At 38.1% G+C, this 25966-nt stretch overlaps 1 protein-coding gene across 1 annotated transcript in view; it reads right to left on the reverse strand.

Annotated features, from left to right (window-relative positions):
- CORIN (corin, serine peptidase) overlaps positions 1–25966 on the reverse strand; it is a 235033-nt gene that overhangs the window by 115997 nt on the left and 93070 nt on the right.

Raw genomic sequence — 25966 nt, forward strand, 5'->3', positions numbered from 1 at the left:
CCTTTACAGCAGCTGTTATTATACCCATGCTGCATGGAATAAGGGCCAAGAAATTTAACATGAATGCAAGGACAGAAGTTCTCAGTAGAGGGGGAGGAGCAAGATGGCGGAAGAGTAGGGCCCCCAAATCACCTGTCTCCACCAAACTACCTAGAAAACCTTCAAATTATCCTGAAAATCTATGAATTCGGCCTGAGATTTAAAGAGAGACCAGCTGGAATGCTACAGTGAGAAGAGTTCGCGCTTCTATCAAGGTAGGAAGACGGGGAAAAAGAAATAAAGGAACAAAGGCCTCCAAGGGGGAGGGGCCCGCGAGGAGCCGGGCTGAGGCCGGGGCGAGTGTCCCCAGGACAGGAGAGCCCCGTCCCGGAGGAGCAGGAGCTGCACCGACCTTCCCGGGGGAAAGGGGCTCTCGGGGAGTTGGAGCAGGACCCAGGAGGGCGGGGATGCCCTCGGGCTCCCGGGGACAGTAACAGCAACTGCGCGCCCAGGAGAGTGCGCCGAGCTCCCCAAGGGCTGCAGCGCGCACGGGGGACCCGGCGGGACCCGGAGCAGCTGAAGGGGCTCGGGCGGCGGCTCCGCGGAGGGGGCTGCGCGGCCCCGGGAGCAGCTCGGAGGGGCTCGGGCAGAGGAAGAGGCTCCGTGCGGAGGGGGCTGCGCGGCCCGGGAGCGCGAATCCACCAGCGCAGGCTCCGGAGCACAGGGCGCCGGGACACAGCCCAGGATCCCGCCTCCCCCGGGACAGGCAGAGGCCGGGAGGGCCCAGGACAGCGAGGACGCTCCTGCCCCAGCTGAGCAGATCAGCGGCCCCGCCCCGGAGCCTCCAGGCCCTGCAGACGGAGTTCCTGCGGGGGCTGAATCCAGGGCTCCAGAGCTGCCCCGCCACTGGGGCTGTTCCTCCTGCGGCCTCACGGGGTAAACAACCCCCACTGAGCCCTGCACCAGGCAGGGGCACAGCAGCTCCCCCAACTGCTAACACCTGGAAATCAGCACAACAGGCCCCTCCCCCAGAACACCAGCTAGACGGACAACTTCCAGGGGAAGTCAAGGGACTTAAAGTACACAGAATCAGAAGATACTCCCCGGTGGTTCTTTTTTTGTTTGTTTTTGTTTTTGTTTTTATTTTGTTTTGCTTTTTGATTTGTTTCCTTCCCCCACCCCCTTTTTTTCTCCTTTCTTTTTCTTTCTCTTTTTCTTCTTTTTTTTTTTTTTCGTTTTTTTTTTCTTTTTCTTCCCTTTTTTTTTCTCTTTCTCTTTTCTTTCCTTCTTTCTCTCCTCTCTTTTTCTCTTTTTCCCAATACAACTTGCTTTTGGCCAATCTGCACTGAGCAAAATGACTAGAAGGAAAACCTCACCTCAAAAGAAAGAATCAGAAACAGTCCTCTCTCCCACAGAGTTACAAAATCTGGATTACAATTCAATGTCAGAAAGCCAATTCAGAAGCACTATTATACAGCTACTGGTGGCTCTAGAAAAAAGTATAAAGGACTCAAGAGACTTCATGACTGCAGAATTTAGAGCTAATCAGGCAGAAATTAAAAATCAATTGAATGAGATGCAATCCAAACTAGAAGTCCTAACGACGAGGGTTAACGAGGTGGAAGAACGAGTGAGTGACCTAGAAGACAAGTTGATAGCAAAGAGGGAAACTGAGGAAAAAAGAGACAAACAATTAAAAGACCATGAAGATAGATTAAGGGAAATAAACGACAGCCTGAGGAAGAAAAACCTACTTTTAATTGGGGTTCCCGAGGGCGCCGAAAGGGCCAGAGGGCCAGAATATGTATTTGAACAAATTCTAGCTGAAAACTTTCCTAATCTGGGAAGGGAAACAGGCATTCAGATCCAGGAAATAGAGAGATCCCCCCCTAAAATCAATAAAAACCGTTCAACACCTCGACATTTAATTGTGAAGCTTGCAAATTCCAAAGATAAGGAGAAGATCCTTAAAGCAGCAAGAGACAAGAAATCCCTGACTTTTATGGGGAGGAGTATTAGGGTAACAGCAGACCTCTCCACAGAGACCTGGCAGGCCAGAAAGGGCTGGCAGGATATATTCAGGGTCCTAAATGAGAAGAACATGCAACCAAGAATACTTTATCCAGCAAGGCTCTCATTCAAAATGGAAGGAGAGATAAAGAGCTTCCAAGACAGGCAGCAACTAAAAGAATATGTGACCTCCAAACCAGCTCTGCAAGAAATTTTAAGGGGGCCTCTTAAAATTCCCCTTTAAGAAGAAGTTCAGTGGAACAGTCCACAAAAACAAAGACTGAATAGATATCATGATGACACTAAACTCATATCTCTCAATAGTAACTCTGAATGTGAACGGGCTTAATGACCCCATCAAAAGGCGCAGGGTTTCAGACTGGATAAAAAAGCAGGACCCATCTATTTGCTGTCTACAAGAGACTCATTTTAGACAGAAGGACACCTACAGCCTGAAAATAAAAGGTTGGAGAACCATTTACCATTCGAATGGTCCTCAAAAGAAAGCAGGGGTAGCCATCCTTATATCAGATAAACTAAAATTTACCCCAAAGACTGTAGTGAGAGATGAAGAGGGACACTATATCATACTTAAAGGATCTATTCAACAAGAGGACTTAACAATCCTCAATATATATGCTCCGAATGTGGGAGCTGCCAAATATATAAATCAATTATTAACCAAAGTGAAGAAATACTTAGATAATAATACACTTATACTTGGTGACTTCAATCTAGCTCTTTCTATACTCGATAGGTCTTCTAAGCAAAACATCTCCAAAGAAACGAGAGCTTTAAATGATACACTGGACCAGATGGATTTCACAGATATCTACAGAACTTTACATCCAAACTCAACTGAATACACATTCTTCTCAAGCGCACATGGAACTTTCTCCAGAATAGACCACATATTGGGTCACAAATCGGGTCTGAACCGATACCAAAAGATTGGGATTGTCCCCTGCATATTCTCGGACCATAATGCCTTGAAATTAGAACTAAATCACAACAAGAAGTTTGGAAGGACCTCAAACACATGGAGGTTAAGGACCATCCTGCTAAAAGATAAAAGGGTCAACCAGGAAATTAAGGAAGAATTAAAAAGATTCATGGAAACTAATGAGAATGAAGATACAACCGTTCAAAATCTTTGGGATGCAGCAAAAGCAGCCCTAAGGGGGAAATACATCGCAATACAAGCATCCATTCAAAAACTGGAAAGAACTCAAATACAAAAGCTAACCTTACACATAAAGGAGCTAGAGAAGAAACAGCAAATAGATCCTACACCCAAGAGAAGAAGGGAGTTAATAAAGATTCGAGCAGAACTCATCGAAATTGAGACCAGAAGAACTGTGGAACAGATCAACAGAACCAGGAGTTGGTTCTTTGAAAGAATTAATAAGATAGATAAACCATTAGCCAGCCTTATTAAAAAGAAGAGAGAGAAGACTCAAATTAATAAAATCATGAATGAGAAAGGAGAGATCACTACCAACACAAAGGAAATACAAACGATTTTAAAAACATATTATGAACAGCTATACGCCAATAAATTAGGCAATCTAGAAGAAATGGACGCATTCCTGGAAAGCCACAAACTACCAAAACTGGAACAGGAAGAAATAGAAAACCTGAACAGGCCAATAACCAGGGAGGAAATTGAAGCAGTCATCAAAAACCTCCCAAGACACAAGAGTCCAGGGCCAGATGGCTTCCCAGGAGAATTTTATCAAACGTTTAAAGAAGAAATCATACCTATTCTCCTAAAGCTGTTTGGAAAGATAGAAAGAGATGGAGTACTTCCAAATTCGTTCTATGAAGCCAGCATCACCTTAATTCCAAAGCCAGACAAAGACCCCGCCAAAAAGGAGAATTACAGACCAATATCCCTGATGAACATGGATGCAAAAATTCTCAACAAGATACTGGCCAATAGGATCCAACAGTACATTAAGAAAATTATTCACCATGACCAAGTAGGATTTATCCCTGGGACACAAGGCTGGTTCAACACCCGTAAAACAATCAATGTGATTCATCATATCAGCAAGAGAAAAACCAAGAACCATATGATCCTCTCATTGGATGCAGAGAAAGCATTTGACAAAATACAGCATCCATTCCTGATTAAAACTCTTCAGAGTGTAGGGATAGAGGGAACATTCCTCGACATCTTAAAAGCCATCTATGAAAAGCCCACAGCAAATATCATTCTCAATGGGGAAGCACTGGGAGCCTTTCCCCTAAGATCAGGAACAAGACAGGGATGTCCACTCTCACCACTGCTATTCAACATAGTACTGGAAGTCCTAGAGTCAGCAATCAGACAACAAAAAGACATTAAAGGCATTCAAATTGGCAAAGAAGAAGTCAAACTCTCTCTCTTCGCCGATGACATGATACTCTACATAGAAAACCCAAAAGTCTCCACCCCAAGATTGCTAGAACTCATACAGCAATTCGGTAGCGTGGCAGGATACAAAATCAATGCCCAGAAGTCAGTGGCATTTCTATACACTAACAATGAGACTGAAGAAAGAGAAATTAAGGAGTCAATCCCATTTACAATTGCACCCAAAAGCATAAGATACCTAGGAATAAACCTCACCAAAGATGTAAAGGATCTATACCCTCAAAACTATAGAACACTTCTGAAAGAAATTGAGGAAGACACAAAGAGATGGAAAAATATTCCATGCTCATGGATTGGCAGAATTAATATTGTGAAAATGTCAATGTTACCCAGGGCAATATACACGTTTAATGCAATCCCTATCAAAATACCATGGACTTTCTTCAGAGAGTTAGAACAAATTATTTTAAGATTTGTGTGGAATCAGAAAAGACCCCGAATAGCCAGGGGAATTTTAAAAAAGAAAACCATATCTGGGGGCATCACAATGCCAGATTTCAGGTTGTACTACAAAGCTGTGGTCATCAAGACAGTGTGGTACTGGCACAAAAACAGACACATAGATCAGTGGAACAGAGTAGAGAATCCAGAAGTGGACCCTGAACTTTATGGGCAACTAATATTCGATAAAGGAGGAAAGACTATCCATTGGAAGAAAGACAGTCTCTTCATAAATGGTGCTGGGAAAATTGGACATCCACATGCAGAAGAATGAAACTAGACCACTCTCTTTCACCATACACAAAATGGATGAAAGATCTAAATGTGAGACAAGATTCCATCAAAATCCTAGAGAAGAACACAGGCAACACCCTTTTTGAACTCGGCCATAGTAACTTCTTGCAAGATACATCCACAAAGGCAAAAGAAACAAAAGCAAAAATGAACTATTGGGACTTCATCAAGATAAGAAGCTTTTGCACAGCAAAGGATACAGTCAACAAAACTCAAAGACAACCTACAGAATGGGAGAAGATATTTGCAAATGACATATCAGATAAAGGGCTAGTTTCCAAGATCTATAAAGAACTTATTAAACTCAACACCAAAGAAACAAACAATCCAATCATGAAATGGGCAAAAGACATGAACAGAAATCTCACAGAGGAAGACATAGACATGGCCAACATGCATATGAGAAAATGCTCTGCATCACTTGCCATCAGGGAAATACAAATCAAAACTACAATGAGATACCACCTCACACCAGTGAGAATGGGGAAAATTAACAAGGCAGGAAACAACAAATGTTGGAGAGGATGTGGAGAAAAGGGAACCCTCCTACACTGTTGGTGGGAATGTGAACTGGTGCAGCCACTCTGGAAAACTGTGTGGAGGTTCCTCAAACAGTTAAAAATATACCTGCCCTACGACCCTGCAATTGCACTGTTGGGGATTTACCCCAAAGATACAAATGCAATGAAACGCCGGGACACCTGCACCCCGATGTTTCTAGCAGCAATGGCCACTATAGCCAAACTGTGGAAGGAGCCTCGGTGTCCAACGAAAGATGAATGGATAAAGAAGATGTGGTTTATGTATACAATGGAATATTACTCAGCTATTAGAAATGACAAATACCCATCATTTGCTTCAACGTGGATGGAACTGGAGGGTATTATGCTGAGTGAAGTAAGTCAGTCGGAGAAGGACAAACATTATATGTTCTCATTCATTTGGGGAATATAAATAATAGTGAAAGGGAAAATAAGGGAAGGGAGAAGAAATGTGTGGGAAATATCAGAAAGGGAGACAGAACGTAAAGACTGCTAACTCTGGGAAACGAACTAGGGGTGGTAGAAGGGGAGGAGGGCGGGGGGGGTGAGTGAATGGGTGACGGGCACTGGGTGTTATTCTGTATGTTAGTAAATTGAACACCAATAAAAAAAAAAAAAAAGAAAAGAAATAGTCTTTGCTTAAGCCAAGAGTCTCATAAGGAGAATTTTATTAACAGTTTGTTATACTATAAAGATCTAACATTGAAAAAAGAAAAAAAAAAAAAGAAGTTCTCAGTAGAGAAATAGCAGCTATAAGAAAAAATCAAATGGAAATTTTAGAATTGAAAAATACAATTTTTTTTAAAAAAGCCACTAATGGCAAGATGAAGACGACAATGGAAAGAATCAATGAGCTCGAATATAGATTAATAGGAATTACCCAGCTTGAATAATAGAAAAAAGATTGAAAAAGATGAACATAACTTCAGGGACCTATTAGACACCATAAAAAGGCCTAATGCTGATGTCATTAAAATCTAAGAAAGAAAAAAGGATGAGATTTGTACAAAAAATTGTTGAAAAATTAATGCCTAAAACTTCTGAAATCTAATGAAAACTATAAATTTAAATGAGCCCAGCAAAACCCAGACGGGAGTAACTCAAATACAATCATATGTACACATACAATATTCAAACAAATAGGGTTTACTCTGGGAACACAAGGCTAGTTCAACATTCAAAAAGTAATAAATGTGGGCACCTGGGTGGCATGGTCAGTTAAGCGGCTGACTCTTGCTTTCAGCTCAGGTCGTGATCTCAGGGTTGTGAGACTGAGCCCCACATCAGGCTCTGCACTCAGTGTGGCATCAGCTTGAGATTCTCTCTCTCTCTCTCCCTCCTGCTAGTGCACTCTCTCTCTCAATTAAACAATTTATAAAAATGTAATAAATGTAATCTCTACATTATCAAGCTAAAGAAAAATCACATAATCATGCCAACAGATGTGGAAAAATATTTCATAGAATTCAACATCTTTTATGATAAAAACTCTCAGGAAACCAGGATGAGAGATTTAGTTTAAGGATTAAACTAGGATTAAACTGATTAGGTCAGTCCTGCCAAAGATATTTCACATTTTTTAAAGTCAACTGTGCATATAGGTAATCACAGGAGTGACCACGTCATTCTACTCACATTTCATACCACATTCAAAAATAAGGAGATTATACATCAGACAACTGGACTCTTGGGGACCATCTCAGAATTGTTTACCATAGGAAGCAATAAACAATACGAAACCAATATTCTAAAAACAGTGTCTTTTACAGAAGCTCTAAAAATATCTAACAAACTTGTGCAAGATCTATAATAAAAATTATAAAATGCTGATAAAAGAACTATGGCAGACCTAATAAATGCAGAGATAAACCAAGTTTATGGTTTGAAAGATTCATTATGTTTAAAGATATCAAATTGATTTCTCCCTAAATTGATCTAGAACTTTCATACAATTCCAATCAAAATCTTTGCAGGATATTTTGACTAGCTGATTCTAGAATTGATATATAAAGGCAACGTCAAGAATGGAAAAATAAATTTTGAGCACAGTTGAGAAACTTATGTTACCAGATAGTTAATATTATTATAAAACTATAATAATCAAGATAGAGTAGTTTTGGTCCAGGGATAGACAAAAAGATCAATGGAACAGAATAAAGAGTCCATAAATAGACCCACATAAATATGGTCAATTATTTTTTAACAAAGTTGCAAATGCAATTTAATCTTTTCAACAAATAGTCCTAGGAAAATTGGACATCCGTGTGCAAATAGAAAAAAGTACTACTTGACCTATATACATCATACGTTATACAAAAAATTGACTCACTATAAATCATAGTACAATGAAAACTATGAAAGCCTTGGGAAACATTGTAGGAGAAAATCTGTGTGCATGTGAACAAGGCGAAGAGTCCTTCTAGGACACAAAAGCATGTTCCATACAAGACAAAACTAATAAATTAGACTTTATAAAAATTAAAAACATTTGCTCTGGGAAAGACAATGTGAAGAAAATAATAAGACAAGGTACAGACTGGGAGAAAATATTTCCAAATCACATATTTCACAAAGGACTTGCACCCAGAATACATGTAGGAGTCTCAAAACCCACCAGTAAGAAATCACACAACCTAAGGGGAAAAAAATGAGCAAAAGATATGAATAGACACTTCACCAAAGTAGATACAGTGATGCCAAGCATGTTAAAAGATGCTCATCATTAGTCATTAGGGAAATGCAAATTAAAACCAGAGTGAGATACCTCTCCACACCCAATAGAATGACTAACACACAAACAACCACAAAATTCAACCCAGACAATACCAAGTACTGATAAGCTTGTGGAGCAACTGGGATTCATATGTATTGTTGAAGGGAAGAGAAAATAACATAGCCTTTCTGGAAGACAGGCTGGCAGTTTCTGATAAAATAATACATATGTTTACCAATCTAGGTATTTATCCTAGAGAAATTTGCTTACAAAAACTGTAATCAAGTGGGTTAGCATAATCTCCATAACTACCAAACATTGGAAACAAAAAATATCCTTCAAAGAATGAATGAATAAGCAGATAGGGATTAGCAACACAATGGGATACGATTAGAAAGTAAAAAGAAAAAGAAAACACCAACACATGTAACAACATGGATGCATCTTAAAAGTATTGTGCTAAGGGCAAGCATGCAATACTATGATAAGCTTTTTAGCAAAAGTATTGCTTTAGCAAAAATTAATTGAAATTAACAATATTAAAAAAAAAGAAATTCACAATATTTCTGTTTTCCAAATCCTTTCTGAGTAGACAGGATTAAATATAGTGCTTCTAGGGGCATCTGGGTGGTTAAGCGTCTGACTTCAGTTCAGGTCATGACCCTGGGGCCCTGGGATCAAGTCCTGCATTAAGTTCCTTGAGGGGAGCCTGCTTCTCCCTCTGCCTCTCTCTGTGTCTCTCATGAATAAATAAATAAATCTAAATAAATAAATAAATAAATAAACTTCTAAGTGGAAAAAAATCATACGTAGATTTTGATAAATCCCAGTAAAGATCTAAGAAATTAAGACCATGATGACTCTAATAACTGAATAGCCAATTCACACACAAGTACAGTGTTTCCAGCTCTTGTGTTTTCAAAAATGGAAGGAGGACCTTATCAAGATGACATCTAAGCATTAGAAGTACTTTTTAATGATAGGTTATTATAATGTGAATTTTGACATTAAGCTGGGAAGTTGTTCAAATAACTGAATGCCATTATTATAATAAAACTCATTCTATTCCCTGTACTAAGTTATGTGAATAAGTTTCAAAGTGCAACCACCTAGAAGAAAAATACAGGAATGGAATTGATTGTAAATGAGGTTCCCCTGTACACAAACCAGTTTTTAAAGAAAACCAACCATCCCTCTAATACATTGAGAGACCAATCTCCAGTAAATGTCACATTAAGTTTAGTAATTATAAAAATGTGTAATAGATTTAAATCATAATTATTATGATAAATTAATCAAAAAAGAAATTGTTGACACTCTGAGTCTCATGACTGAGGGAAAATGTTTCCCCTAAAGAAGAACTTGTAGGGGCACCTGGGTTGCTCAGTGATTGAGCATCTGCTTTCAGCTCAGGTTGTGATCCTGGGGTCCTGGAATCAAATCCCACATTGGGCTCCCCTCAGGGAGCCTGCTTCTTCCTCTGCCTCTCTCTCTGCCTCTCTCTGTGTCTCTCATGAATAAATAAAATAAAATATTAAAGAAAAAAGGAGAAGAAGAAGAAGGACTTTTAGGGGTACCTGGGTGGCTCAGTTAAATGATGACTCTTGATTCTCGTCAGGTCATGACCTCAGGGTCCTGGGATCCAGCCTCACAAGGACTCCACACTCAGCAGAGAGTCTGCTTCGCTCCCTCTCCCTTTGACCCCGCCCCCTAACTCTCCATCCCTCTGTCTCGGTAAAAATAAATACATCTTTAAAAACAAGAAGAAGAAAAGCTTGTAATTCTTGCATGGTTGGTGAGAGTCACCTCACTATGGTATTTAAATTCCTTTGGACACCTCTTAAAAGTAATATAATAGCTTCATTTAAAAATGTCAGTTATTATAATATCCTTTACATTATACTCTTTGCCAATTACCTTCACAACTTAGAATTTTTAGATATTAACTTAAAATGCTCAAGGCGTGTATCATTTTTCCAAATCCTTTTAGAGTCACACAGGCAAAAATATTTAGAAGACCTCAGCTCTAAAAAACCATGTTAGGCTGCCTCCTTGATAAGAATTCAGCTCATTTTGTTTAAATGGATGTAGGGTTTCAGACACAAAATAAACATATGGATGGAACAGATGAAAATGAAGACGGCGATGACTTTCCAATCGTTGAGCTCAATGGAATTGAGGTTATGAAGATGGCAGTGCTATTTGGCATAATGAAGTCACAATTTCAAAAGAGATTCACAAATTTTGATGTGATGATCCTGAATCACCCATTAGTTTCAGTGGCGGCCTGGAGTTTGGAGTTCAGACACTTGGATGCCTGAGTTACTAGGCAATTACTACTATTCTAGCTCAATTTCAGGGAGAACTGATTGAGCTTAAGAAACTGCATCCACCAAAAAGACATAAATAGTATCCCTTCTTGGGAATTTTTGGAGACATATATGAATCTTAGAACTAAGCTAATATTTCAATTACATGAAGAAAAAAACAAAAAAACCCTCAGCAATTTCTTTCAACTATCTGATTCTGTAAAGACGAATCTGTTGTGATTAAATTGACCACCATGGGGGACATAAAGCTGAATTTAGAATTAAAGTAAATGATGTTTTGAACCGTTCAGGGTGTGGCTGATTCCCGATGCAGTGATCAAACCGATTATTGACCAAAAAAGGGTTAGAGGTATAAAAAGTCTGAAAAAAAAATCAGGCTTTTGCTTTGTAGCTAAACATCTCTGTATTTAATCAGTATCATCTGTACTGTGTGGAAACCTATCATCTGTAAGGCCACAAATTTCTGTGAATTTCTGATTGTGAGGCACAGTTTTGAACAAAATGTGGATGCCCTTGGTCTCCAGCCACTGAACAACAACAAAAAAAAGACTTTGTAAGGAACACAGGGATCAATTGATGCTCTTGGGCTTCTGAGTTGTCAACCACTAAGCCATGTAACTAACCTGTAAAGAGAGTGAGAAGAATGAATGCAGGTAAGGCAAAGAACCCTCTTATTTCTGTTTGAGGAAAACACCTCACCTTCTGTTGAGGTGTTTCTGTGCCACCCCAAGCAAAGCAATATTTGGCAGAGAACAGAAATCTAATCTCAAATGGTCTATAAACAAAAATTACTGAGCCCAAAGAGAACAGGTAGTATTTAGGCTCAACAAGAAATCTATTTTATTTGGCTCTGCTTCTTTAAGCTGGGGTATACGGCATAGTGAAATCAAAACAAGACTGTGGTTTTCACATAAAAACAGTGGAAATCCACAAGATAAGCGTTTCTCATGGTTCACAGATTGAAAGAAGTTGTTAGGGATTTTAAATGATTTTTAAAAACCTTCAAGCTTCGATTTTTAGTGAAATGTAATTCAAGTATCAGACAAGTTGATAATGAGATTTATTTTTTAAATTTATTTTATTATCTTTTTTTTTTTTTTGAGAGAGAGAGAGAGAGAGAAAGGGAGAGAGACATGGGTGGGAGAGGCAGAGGGAGAGGGAATCTCAGGCAGGCTCCATGCCCAGCTGAGCCCCATACGGGGTTTGATCTCGTGACCCCAAGATCACAAGTGGAGCCGGAAACAAAGAGTCGGATGCTTAACTGAGCACACAGGTGCTCTGATCATGAAATGTATTAAGAATATTTCCATGTCCTTGGTTTTCTCACTACCCAAATAAAAAGGATAATGATACCCATTACTGGCATAGCTTCTTTTCCTTACTTTGTCTTTGGCCACCCTCCCTAACACACCCTATGTTACAGCCCTACAGACAGGTGCTTAAGAGAACTGAGGGGATATCTGGGAGAAAAGCATGGCAGGCAGATGGAACAGAATAGCTGGAACCTAGGAAGGCAAGAGGAAAATATGCAGAGAGAAGTCAGAGCCAGATATTGCAGGGCCAGATGTCTATGCTGCACAACTCTAAGAAGCACTAGTTATACTGAATTCTGTGGGACTGGTGCTCCCCTGCTGTAATGGAACCATACCGATGGATGGCCCTGAAGATTGTGAGATGGAAAACCTTTAAAAAAAATACTTGGAGGAGCAGCCCCCGTGGCGCAGTGGTTTAGTGCCGCCTGCAGCCCAGGGCGTGATCCTGAAGACCCTGGATCGAGTCCCACGTCAGGCTCCCGGCATGGAGCCTGCTTCTCCCTCTGCCTGTGTCTCTGCCTCTCTCTCTCTCTTCATCTCTATGAATAAATAAAAATAAAAATCTTTAAAAAAATAAAAAATAAAAAAAAATACTTGGAGAGTAGAGGTGTGAACATTTAAAGGACCAGTGGGATTTGAGTAGCAAAAGAAAACATTTTGCCTCTGTGTGGAAAACAGCACACAGGGAACAGGAAGGCAGCAAAGAAGCTAATAAGGAGCTGGAAGGATAATCCAGGAACAAGATGAGGTGGCTTGGGACCAAGTAGTGGTTATGGAGGTGGTGAGCACTGATTGGATTAGGTATATACTTTGACAACAGAGCCAATGGGATTTGCTGACAGATCAGGTATGGTATGGGAGAGAAGGAGAAGAGTCAAGGATGACCTAAAATTTTTGGCTGGAGCAACCAGAAAAATGAAGTTGTTATTGACTAAGAGAGAAAGCTGGGAGAGGAGCTGGTATGGGGGCAATATCAGATGAGTAGTACGTGTTATGTTTGACATGCCTTTCAGATGCTCAAGTGGAAATACATAGAAGGCAGTGCCAGGGGAGGGGGTGGAAAAGGGGATGATGGGGAAAGAGACAGAGGGAGGAGAGAGACACACACACAAGCATATAAATATACATTCAGTTCCAGAGTCCAGAAAAGAGTCAGGCTCTAGACCCACATTGGTAGTTGTCAGTCCATGGAGGGCTTCTTTCACAAGCCTGAAGAGCCTGAATCAGATCACGGAGACAGGCAAGATCCAAAGACTAAGCCCTGAGGCAGTCCAATGTTTAGACATGATGGAAATGTGGAGGAAACACCAAAGGAGGCTGGAAATAAGTGGCTTCTTCCTGGAAGCCAAGGGACGAGAGCTTGTTAGAGAGGAGAGAGTCATTAAATGAGACAAATGCTGCAGGAAGTCAACTCAGAGGAGAACTAAGAATCTTCCATGGGATTTAGCACCATGGATGGAAATCCCTGAAGACCTGGAAAGAAATAGCTTTGCTTGAGAAGTGGTAGTGAGGACACTGGAATATAGGTCTGAAGCTTGGAGAAGCAGAACACAATTTAACGTGAAATATAGACTTAAGAGTTGTCAGTACTTACGTGGCAACAGGCAAGAGAAGTCCTAGAGAAAATGTATAGAATGTTGAGGAAAGAGAGTTGAGACTAGAATCCTGGGGTCTGTAGAGGAAAAGGAAAGAGACTGGTCGATGTGGTGGAAAGCAGACCAATCAGAGCAGTGTTCTAGAAACCAAAGGCAAAGAGAGTGCTCCAGGTGAAGATGTCAACTGGGACAAAAGCCTTCCATTGCAGGCAGATTTTGTACTTTCTCCTCCATTCTCCCTTGTCTCTACTCTTAAGGATGTAGTGCTCATGGGTTGTAGTGAATCCAATCAGTTTCAAAGTCTAAAGGAAGTAAGCGCATAACCCAGCTACCTCACCCCCTGGGTACGGTAATTCTGAACCATATGTTGTGCACTATTTTCCAGATTTTCCTAAAAGATTAAGTTCCAGTTATCCACTATGGTAGCTGATTTAATAATTTACCTTTGTTGGCCATCTTTCCTTCCCTGAATCACCTCTCCCCTCCCTCACTGTCCCATGCCTCTTCCAAATATACCATTTGTGCTCAAACTCTTGTCTCAGGCTCTGCCTTTCTGCCTAGATGCCTATATTTGCACTGGCCTATGATCTCTTAAAAGTACACATGTTCATCTTTCGTTTGCCCATTCCTGGTAAATTGCCTGGCACATAGAATATACTTCTAAAGGTCTGTTGAATCGAAGCATTCACATTTGTATAGTGTGTTATGGTTTCCAAAATTCTTTCAAATACATGATCTCACTTAGCCCATAAAACAGTTTTACCACCAGGTATTATTATTCCTATTAAAAAGGAGAAGAAAGGGGTGCTTGGGTGGTTCAGTTGGTTGAGCATCTGTCTTCAGCTCGGGTCATGATCCTAGAATCCCAGGATCAAGCCCGGCATCAGGCTCCCTGGGGAGTCTGCTTCTCCCTCTGTCTCTCCCCCATCTCACGCTCTCTCTTTCATTTTCTCTCAAATAATTAAATAAAATACTTAAATAAGAGAGAGAGAGAGAGAGAGAGAGAGAGAAAGAGAGAGAGAGGAAAGGGGAGTTAAAAGGGTTTAAGAAACTGGCTCAAGTCCACACAATTAGTAAGGAGAACAATCAGGGCTTGAGTATAAGTCTTCAGATTGAAGTTTGAAGCCCTTATAAGGAGCATCCACATATGGAAAAAAAAAGAAAATGCTTCCATGGCTTAAGTTTTTAAATAATTTAAAATGATAAATGTAAGAACATTTGAAGTTCTAAGAAAACCATAATTTACTTGACTATTTATTGTAACGAAAAGTGCATGACTAGCTTTTTAGGGACTTCGTGATGCTAGCTGTAGTCATCTACCTCTGGCAAAACACTGGCACTGAGTACCTCAAGGAGACAGTATTGCATGACTTCTCCCAAAGGAATCCACTACTCAATAGCAGAAATTCGGAGTCCATGTTTTACCAAGATCCCCAAACTACCATTTTGCTGCTATACTGCTGAACTGGTTGCTCTCAGCAACCAGAGCTGGAAAGGCAAATAAGATACTAGGAAAGGAAGAGGACGAGGAAAAAATAAACAGCTGAAGTTCTTTCATGGCAGGGGAGATCTCTTTAGACCTACAAAAATACCATTTAAAAGGGACTTTTCATACATGATCACAGAGAAGGTAGAGTAAAGGATTAGTCAGAAAGCTCAGAATGATTGATGGGCCTTGACCTTCTGCTCCCGAGTTCTCACAACTCAACTATGGAAACACACACAAATGTTTATTTTAAAACCTCTGAAGAACAGTTCCCACAGCGTTATCACTTTAGCACATGATTTACTTTACAGGATCTAGCATCAACATAAGATAGAAAGGATAAGACAAGTGTGTATTTTTCCTGTATGACAACAAAATCTCTTCAGAGTTTTGACTGATCTAAAGGATGTTAACAGAAGAATGTGCACTGGGAAAAGCAGCTGTTACAAGTCGTGCATTTTGGTTCCATTCAGTCTGAAAAGACATTTGGAAAGCTCTTGTGAGCAGGGGGCTGTAACAGAGGGTAGCACTCAAGGATTAATAATTAAATCCCAGGATGGTCCCACAATGATGGACTATTGAGTAGATGATAGGGCCTAGGGGGCTAGATTTAAAATAATCCTGAAACAATCTCCCTGACCTTGGTTTCCTAGGTAATTAAATGAAGGTGATAATACCTCAGAGATTTACTCTGGAAGCAAGTGAACTAACAGCTGTGAAAGCACTTTGGAAAGGAGATTGGGGCTCATAATGTAAAGAGAGAAATTACTATTTTCTTGGCACAAATGAGTCACAAGTGGGAAGAAAAAGCCGAACATGGTAGTCAACTTTTAATGACCTTTCATTTCATGGGCTAAATAGGAGCCTGACACCCAATACAAGTCCATGGTGCTGAGTGCCTATAGAACGCCATCTCTCTTCTTCTTTTTTTTAAATTTAAGATTTATTTATTTATTTATTTATTTATTTATTCATGAGAGACAAAGAGAGGGAAAGAGAGAGAGGCAGAGACACAGGCAGAGGGAGAAGCAGGCTCCATGCAGGGAGCCTGACATGGGACTCAATCCCGGGTCTCCAGGATCAGGCCCTGGGCTGAAGGCAGTGCTAATCCGCTGAGCCACCAGGGCTGCCATCTCTCTTCTTTGCCAGATGGGACCCTTCTCTTTTTCAAATACTCAGAATTCCTTTATGCAGTTGACTCCACTCTACTCCATTGACATTTAACCTGTATCCCTTTGTAGTTTCTTGTGTGATAGCATGTTTAAAGGTAGTCACTGATATTCTTCTTACATTGGTTCTCACAAAAGAGTGGACCAAATGAGGTTTAACACTCCCTAGATGTAGGAAGCATGTAATCATTATTATTATTATTATTATTATTATTACTATTATAAAATATTTTGCAAACAGAAAGCCTTAGACTAGGGCTTCCTAAACACAGCACTAATATTTTGAGCCACATACTCTTGTTGTGAGGAGCTGTTCTGTGCATTGTAGGATGTTACACAGCATATCTGGTCTCTACCCGCTAGATGCTAGTATCAGCTCCTTCTGTGTGTAGAGATGTAACAACCAAAATGTCTATAGAAATTGCCAAATGTTCCCAGGTAGGGGCTACAAAATGACTCCTGGTTGAGAACTACTACACTAGATGGGTATATACTAATATTATGATTATTGTGATTACCTTTATTTTCTCAGATTACCTTGGATGATGGTCAGAACATAGGTACTCAGTTGATATTTACCAAATAAATGAAAAAATGAGAAAAAGACTCTATCAGGTAAATTTATAATGTAGTCTTAATCATATAGGAGTTTATGCATTATATGATAAATACTTCTCTAGTTGGTATACATATTCTTAGTACATGAATACATTTTCAGTAACTGTGTGTATATGCTAGAAATTATATTCTTATCCTTATATAAAGATCATAGTTAGCAGTAGCTCTCTCCCTAACATATGAACTAGGAACATATCTATGATTGCTAGCATCCTGTTTATCCATCCAGAGTGAGATAGAACAATTATTTTAAATTCTAGGAAAATAGTGCATCAAACACTTTTTATCAGATTTATTTTCAGAGAACTAATTCTACATGAAGAAAATATTACAACCAAAATTGTTAAGAAGACTATGACAAGTAGAGGATCTCAGATCCTCTTGGGAAGTTTTTGTCTCTTTAAACATATGTGTTCAGATATGTTTCCTCAAACTTCCAAGATCAGAAAATTTGTAAAATTTTCCAATATCTGGAGAACCTAGATTAAGTGGCATTTCAGTTTGAGCTATTAAATAATACTGATAACCTTATTTTGATTTTCAAGAACTGAGACTTTTTGGCCATCAGTGTTAAAAAACAACGTTTTGATTTTTAAATTTTCTCTATGGATTCTTAAATCTTGTACCAACAGGCTACGTTTTACAAGTGATCTCTAATAAAGACCACTAATAAAGTGTTCTTATCAAAACAGGGACAAAGGTAGCTAAAAAAAAAGAAGAGATGCGAGGGACTTCTCTTTCAGATACACTCACTCATCCTTCTAGCTGTTTATTATGATATACTGTCTTTAGGATGGAATCTTAACTTAGTGGCAGACCTCTATTAAACACTGTGTTAAAAAAATAAAACAAAACATCCGCTCCTGGCTTAAATGTCGTAACTTGCAGCAGGTCGATGCCTTCATCAAATAAAACTAGGAAAGCCAGATGAAACAGAAGAAACATCTGTATAAAGGCATCTGATAGTTCTCAGGACAATTAAGATGTGAATGGTCAAGATCCTGGAGAGAAGATAATGGTAGAACAGAGTACACATTCTGTGGGTGCTTCTTTCCCTTGTAGAACTTGCCAGTTCTTGGCAGGGTGCTAAAAACTGAGAATCTCTATATGGGGCCACTGCAAAGAGGCAGAGAAACCAGCAAAACTGTTGACAATCCCACAGGAATAGAGAGACACAGTTAGAGTTTGGGTGCTGCCAAAGGAGTGGGTATTAAGGACCCAAGTATGTGGGGACAAAGGAGACACAGACAAGTAGGCCTAACACTTGGAAGGATTTTCCCTTGAAGCATTTTCTACAAAGAGCAAGAGGCTAAAGAGCCAAGCAAAAACACTTCTGCAAAAATAAAATGGAAATTCTAGCAATCTTATTGTTCTGAGAAGAAAATTATAGAATTTTGGACTGCTCAAGGAGAAAGAGAATGCAGTAAACACCTCGGTTTCTCATTTGGGACCACTGGAGAAATATACTCTCAGACTCGAGACAAACCAGAGGTAGATGGAGCCTTAACAAAACAGCAAAATCAGCTCAGTCTCTGTTAGATCAAGGTGATCTGTTTCCACTTTGTGTCTACTTCTCAAGAAAGTATTTGGCACCCTAAATCTCAGCCAACAGCCTTTAGCTCCTTCAGTTTTGCTTCAACTTCAGAGAGCTAAAAGGCACACCCTTCCCAGGAAGGATCACATCGATGACTAACTGAGATGGGAGTATAAAGAACCAGCTATTTTGGCCCAACATGGAACACCTTTCTCAGACCATATACACTCCAGAGCTCTGCATGGATTTAGCAGAAGCTTAGATGGACCTGAGGAAATTTCAATTTCTCTTTCTGCTCAATTCTGTTTTCTCTCCCACCTTTATACAGTACTGATGCCAAATAAATACCCCGTATAACAAACTCCATCTCAGGGACTACTTCTGAAAAGCTCAACTTATAACAGTCCCAGGAGTGATCACCAAGACAGTATGTTGTAAGACGAGGTTATTGATCTGGATTATTTCCTGCTGTGGAAGTGCCATCATTCCTAGAACATAGGGCAGACATACCCTTGGCACAATGGGGCAGTTCAATTGTTAAAACCCTCATCAGAGATGAATTGGAATAGTATGCCTATGGAAAGGAATGCACTGAATGGGGTTTGAGAAGTGCAAGTAATAATAATAATAATAATAATAATAATGATAATGATAATAACAAAAACTATGAGGACAATGGATTGGATGCCTTACTGTTAAGCATCAATGACCTAGAAAACAGTAACTCAAAGATACAGGTAATTGTATCTCATGTGTTAAAGCCAAAAAGTCTCTCTACTGGGTTATGAAGAGGCTCTTACATACTATAGTAGGAAAGTCTAGAAAGCTGAGGATCAGGCCCAAGAGTTAACAGTCAGAATGCTCAAGTTCTATTGAAGGATAAACAGCTAAGCAAAGCAGGTTTTTTATGCCAATGTTAAGTCCCTAGTTAGGGTGATTAAAAAGAAAGAAAGAAAGAAAAAGAAAGAATGCTGACTCTTAGAATAAAGACATCTGGAAGTATCCCCCTGAATCTCTCACCTCACTCTATGTTGAGGTTCTACATGAACAGGAATTGAAGGCTAAGGCAGAGCTGTAAATTGCCAGTGTTTAAGCCCTATCACAACATACACACAGAACCCATTGAAAAGGGTGGGAGACTTATTGGTTCAAGGTATTTAAGGAAATATCTGTCCAAACACAAGTTGACCACTGAGCTGCTGTCTGAGCAAAACTTTCAGTGGTCAGATATGACAAAGAATACATACTTGACAAACAGACTTAGTTCAGGGAAATCATTAAACGAACAAAAAAACAAAAATAGCAACAATAAAAGCAACACCAAATGGTAATAGCAACAAATCCTGAGAAGAGGGAAAATTTGATTTATAGAGTTGTACGTTATATTATTTAAAATATCCAGTTTTCAGGATGCCTGAGTGGTTCAGTGGTTGAGCATCTGCCTTTAGCTGAGGACTTGATCTGGGCCTGGGGATCGAGTCCCAAATTGGGCTCCCTGTGAGGAGCCTGCTTGTCCCTCTGCCTATGTCTCTGCCTCCCTCTGTGTGTCTCTCATGAATAAATAAAAAATCTGTAAAAAATAAAATAAAATAGAATAAAATATCCAACTTTTCAACAACAACAACAAAAATATGACAAGCAAAGATACAAGAATGTATGATTTATGCGTAAGGGGAAAAAAACAGTCAATAGAAACTGCCCCCTGATGAGGCTCAGGCATTGGACCTACTAGATAAAGAATAGATATCAGCTATTTTAAATACATTCAAAGAATTAAAGAAACCCATTTTGAAAAAACTAAAATATAGTAACAATGTCCCAATAAATAGAGAATATTAATAAAAGATATAAATCAGTTTTTTCTTTTAAAAAAGTAAACCAAATAGAAATTCAGCAGTTGAAAAATGCAACAAATAAAATGAAAATTTCACCAGACATGCTTAATAGCATATTTAAGCAAGTGGAAGAAAGAATCAAGTTCAATAACTTGAAAATAAGTAAATTGAGATTATTCAGTCTAAAGAACACAAAGAAAAAAATCAAGAAAAATAACAGATGCTTTTATAAAATTATCTTAAAGATTTTGTTTATTTATTTAGTTGGGGTGTTGTGAGGGTGGAGAACAGAAGGAGAGGTACAAGCAGACTCCATGCTAAGTGCAGAGCCTGATGTGAGGCTCGATCCCATGACCCTGAGTGAGATCATGACCTGAGCCAAAATCAAGAGTTAGATGCTCAACTAATTGAGACACTCAGGAACCCTGAAAAATAACAGGTCCTTCAAGATTTGGAAGAAACATCAAGTGTAGCAAAATATGCACAGTGGAAGTTCCACAAGGAGAAAATAGAGAGGGAAAAATGAAAAAAAGACAAAATTAGAGAGGGAGACAAACCATAAGAGACTCTTAACTCTAGGAAACAAACTGAGGGTTTCTGGAGGAGTTGTGGTTGGGAGGATGGGGTAATGTAATGTAAGGAGGGCATGTGATGTAATGAGCACTGAATGTTATATGCAACTGATGAATCACTCAACTCTACCTCTGAAACTAATAATACACTAATTAGTTGATCTTAAATAAAATAAAATGATAAAAAAAGAGACAGTGTACTGTTCACCGAGAAAGAGAGAGAGAGAGAGAGAGAGAGAAGAAAGAATGGGGCAGAAAGAGTATGTGAATGTATAATACCTGAAAAATCTCAAATTTGATGAATAATTTGATCCACACATTCAAGAAGAACAATAAACTCAAATTGAACAAACTCAAAAGGATCCATACGTAGCTATGTCATAATCAAACTATCAAAAACCAGAGACAAGAAAGAATCTTGAGAACACCAAGAGATAAACAACCCATGAGGCAAAACAAATTCTCTAGAACATTAGCAGTTGATTTCTCATTAGGAAGCACGAGTCCAGAAGAAAATGAAATTATTCAACATATTTAGAGTGCTGAAAATAAAGGTCTGTCAACCAAGAATTCTATATGCAGCCAAACTACTCTTCCGAAATGAAGCCACAGTAGGACATTTCCAGATAAACAAAAGCTGAGAGAATTTGCCACTATCAGAACTTCCCCATGAGAAGTACTAAAAGGAGTCTTTCATAATGAACTGAAGAGACAATCGACAGTAATTCAAATCCACATGAAGATATAAAAAATACTAATAGAAGTAATTCTTAGGTAAATATAAAAAGCAATATGAATATTTTTGTTTGTCAATCTTTTCTTCTATCCTATTTAATAGACAACTTTACAAGTCAGTAAGTTTAAAACTATGTTGAGGGGTTTATAATGTATAAAGATATAATTTGTATGACAATAATGGCACAAAGAAAGGGACAGGGAACAAAGCTAAAGACAAGCTTTGTAAACTATTGAAATTAAGTTGATATTAATCTGAACAAACTTGATGCTAGTGTAAGTCCCAGAACAACCAATAAAAACAACTTTAAAAATATAGTACTAAGCAACAAAAATTAAAATGGTATATTAAAAAAAACATAATAGAAAGGGAGGTAATGTAAAATAGAGGGATTTTGTAAAAGATATATAGAAAACAAATAGCAAAATAAAAGATGTATGTCCTCTCTTATCAGTAATTACATTAAATATAAATAAACACTACAATCAAAAGGCAAGGATTTGTTTAGTGCATAAAAAACAGTATTCAACTATATGTTCAACTCCTATTCAGAGACACAAATTGATTGAAAGCTAAAAAGTGAAAAATTTGAGGTATGTACATGTTTACATATATTCTGCTATTTATTGTTAGAGTGTTGTACAGCTGTCTAAATCAAATTGGTTTATATTGTTTTTCAATTCTTCCTCCTTATAGATCTTCTACCTAACTGTTCCATCCACTATTGAAAGGGAATATGATGGTTATCTATTTTCCCCCTCACTTCTATCATTTTTGCCTAAAATATTTCTGGACTCTGATGTTAGATTATGGTTTCTTGATGGATTGACTCTATTATCATTTTAAAATGTCTTTCTTTGCTGCTAGTAATCATCTTACTGCAAAGCTATAATAATCCATACAGTGTATATTCACATAAAAATAAACATATAAATCTGGGCAGCCCCGGTGGCTTAGCAGTTTAGCACCACCTTCGGCCCAGGGTGTGATCCTGGAGACCCAGGATATATATATTAGACCTCTACCTCATACCATATATGAAAATTAACTCAAAAATTAGATATCTGTGAAATCCATCTGGTCCAGTGTATCATTTAAAGCTCTCGTTTCTTTGGAGATGTTGTGCTTAGAAGACCTATCGAGTATAGAAAGGAGAAGAATGTGTATTCAGTTGAGTTTGGATGTAAAGTTCTGTAGAAATTAACTCAAAAATTAATTGATGACCTGCTATGAGACATAAAATCTTAAAATGCTTAGAAGAAAACAGGAGTAAATATTAGTGCCCTTGGATTAGACCATGATTTTTTAGACATGACACTAAAAGCAAAAATGATAAAAAGAAAAGACTAGATAAATTGAACTTCCTCTAAATTAAAAACAAAACAAAACAAAACAACTTCTGTGCTCCAAAGGACACAACCAAAAAAAGCCATTTGAAAATCACTTGAAAAGACACCCTGCAGAACAAAAGAAAATATTTGCAAATAATATATCTGATAATGAACTTGTATCTAGGATGGATGAAGAACTCCTACCATTCAACAATTAAAAGACAAATTACCAATTTTAAAATAGGCCAAATAGTTGAATCATTATTTCTAAAAAGACATACAAATGACTAATAAGTTCATGAAATGTTGAATTATCCACATAATTAGTCATTATCAAATTGCAAAACAAAACCACAATGAGATACCACTTCTTACCCACTAGGATGGTTATAATAAAAAAGGATAACACGTTTTGGTGAAGATGTGGAGAAACTGGAACGCTTTTACATTGCTGGTGAGGCTGGCATTTCCTCAAAATGTTAAGTAGCTATTACTAGCCATAGCAATTCTACTCCAAGGTATATACCCAAGGAATTGAAACGTATGTTCACATAAAGCTTTCACATGAATGTTTATTTTATTGTAGGCATCACTCATAATAAACAAAAAAGAATACAAACACCAAAATGTTCCTCAACTAATGTATGGATTTTAAAAATAGCATATTCATACAAAGGAATAGTAATTGACAATAAAAGTGCATGAAGTACTGATACATACTACGACATGGATAAACCTTGAAAATAGTGTACTAAATGAAAAAAGCAAATCACAAAAGGTTTCATTCTATGATTCCATTTATATGAAATGTCCAAAATAGGCAAATCCATAGAATCTGAATGTAGACTAATGGTTTCTAGAGGCTGGAGGAGGAGAAAATGGCATTACTGCTAATGGGTATAGGGTTTCTTTCTAGGGCCACAAAACGTTTTGGAATTAGATGGCTATGATGGTTGCACAACTCTATAAGTATACAAAAAACAATTAATTATACATTTTAAAAGAGTGAATATTGTGGTATATGAATTATATATCACTAAATCTTATATTTTTAACATAATATGAAGAAAATCATATCATCTCAATAGACATAGAAAATGCATTTGATACAATTCGAAATCCACTCATGATTTTAAAAAAACTTTAGCAAACCAGAAATAGAAAAGACTTCCTCACTCTGACACAGAGTATCAGTAAAAGTCTTTCTGCAAACATTATAATTAAAGGTGAAATAGTTAAACCTTTCTCTATGACAAAAAAGAAACAGAAAGTATAATGATTGGAAAGGAGAAAACAAACTCATTTGTAGATCACATGATGTGCACTTAGAAAACCCAAATGAATCTACAGAGAGGTATAAAAATTAATGTGATTTAGTTGTATACAAACAGAAAAAAACTTTTTTAAAGATTCCACTTACAAATGACATAAAAAATATCAGATATCCATGATTAAATCTAAGGGATGATGTGCAAGATCTTTCCGGTTGAAATTACCAAAGATTATTGAGAGAAATTAAATAACTCATTAAAACGCCTCATTAAAGATAACCATAGTACATCATTTTGTTGGGTTGAAAGATTCAATGTTGTAAAACAATTCTCCCTAATTTGACCTATGGATTTAATGCAATCCCAATTCAAAACAAAAAGCATGGGTGGAAACTGCAGGGTGATCTGAAAATTTACATAAAATGCTAAGGACCAGAACAGGCAAACAATCTTTAAGAAGCCGAAAGCTGAGGGATTTACACTATTGAATATAAAGACTTATTATAAAACTTTAGTGATCCAGATAGAGTGGTATTGGCTTAATTCTATGCCAAATAGAGGGTCTAGAAATAGATGTATATATAATCAATCACTTGATTGATAACAAAAGGGACATTATAGTGCAGAGGGGGAAGATAGTACTCTAAATAAATAAAGGGCAGTGGGTCAATTAAATATATGTACAGAAAAAAGTTAATCCATAGCTCTCACCATACACAAAAATTAATTCCAGAATATGGTAGGTGTAAATGTCAATGCTAAAACAATAAAGGTCCAAGAAGAAAACACAGGAAAAAAAACTCCTATGTTTTGGTGTAGACAAAGATGTCTTAACCAAGACACCAAAAATGAATCACAAAATAAAAGACTGATAATATGGGCCCATTAAACTTAAGACCTTCTATTCCATAAGAAAGGCAAGCCACAGAATGGAATATCGTCACAATACACGTACCCCCAAAATTGTCCTATCTAGAATACATAAAGAACTACAAATCAAGAGCAAAAAGGCAAACTACCCAATCAAAGAATGAATAAAATACTTGGACAAATGCTTCACCAAAATTTTTTGAAAAATTAATCAAACTCATCCGGGAAATCCAACTTAAATCCACAAAAGACTACAATCAGAATTGCTAAAATGAAAAAGACTGACAATAACAAGGGTTAGGGAGGGTTTGGAGCAACTGAAGCTTTTACACTACCTAGCTGGTAGGAGGATAAATTGGTACAACCACGTTAAAAAACAAAAACAAAAACAAACCAAAACAAAAGACCTTTTTGCTGTATAAATATATTGACCATGTGCAATCAAAGACATGCACAAGAATAGAAGCGTCACTATTCATAATAGCCAGAAACAACCCAAACGTCCAGCAACAATTGAATAGAAAAATACCTTGGGATACAATCATGTGTTAGGATACCGTACAACCCTGAGAATGAACCACAAGAGGAAGACATGATGCTGAGTGAGTGAAGCTGGATACAAAAGGAGCCTATCCTGCCCCCTTCCACCGACGTGGAGCTCAGAAGTCGACAAGCCTAAGATGACACAAGTCACCTGAGACGGCCTCCCTTAGAAAGAGAGTTTTCTTTTGGAATGAGAAGACGACTGGAAGGGGGGCTTGAGAGATTTTCTGGGATGCTGGACCTTTTCTGATTTGCTTCTTCCACATAACATAACATTTTCAAGTTCCATCCATGTACAAGTACTTCATGCATTTTGCTGCCATAATATTCCACTGTGTGAATATGCCATTTTAAAAAATCCATAC

Source organism: Canis lupus, chromosome 13, assembly GCF_003254725.2.
Source record: "Canis lupus dingo isolate Sandy chromosome 13, ASM325472v2, whole genome shotgun sequence".
In the NCBI taxonomy this organism is placed as follows: Eukaryota; Metazoa; Chordata; class Mammalia; order Carnivora; family Canidae; genus Canis; species Canis lupus.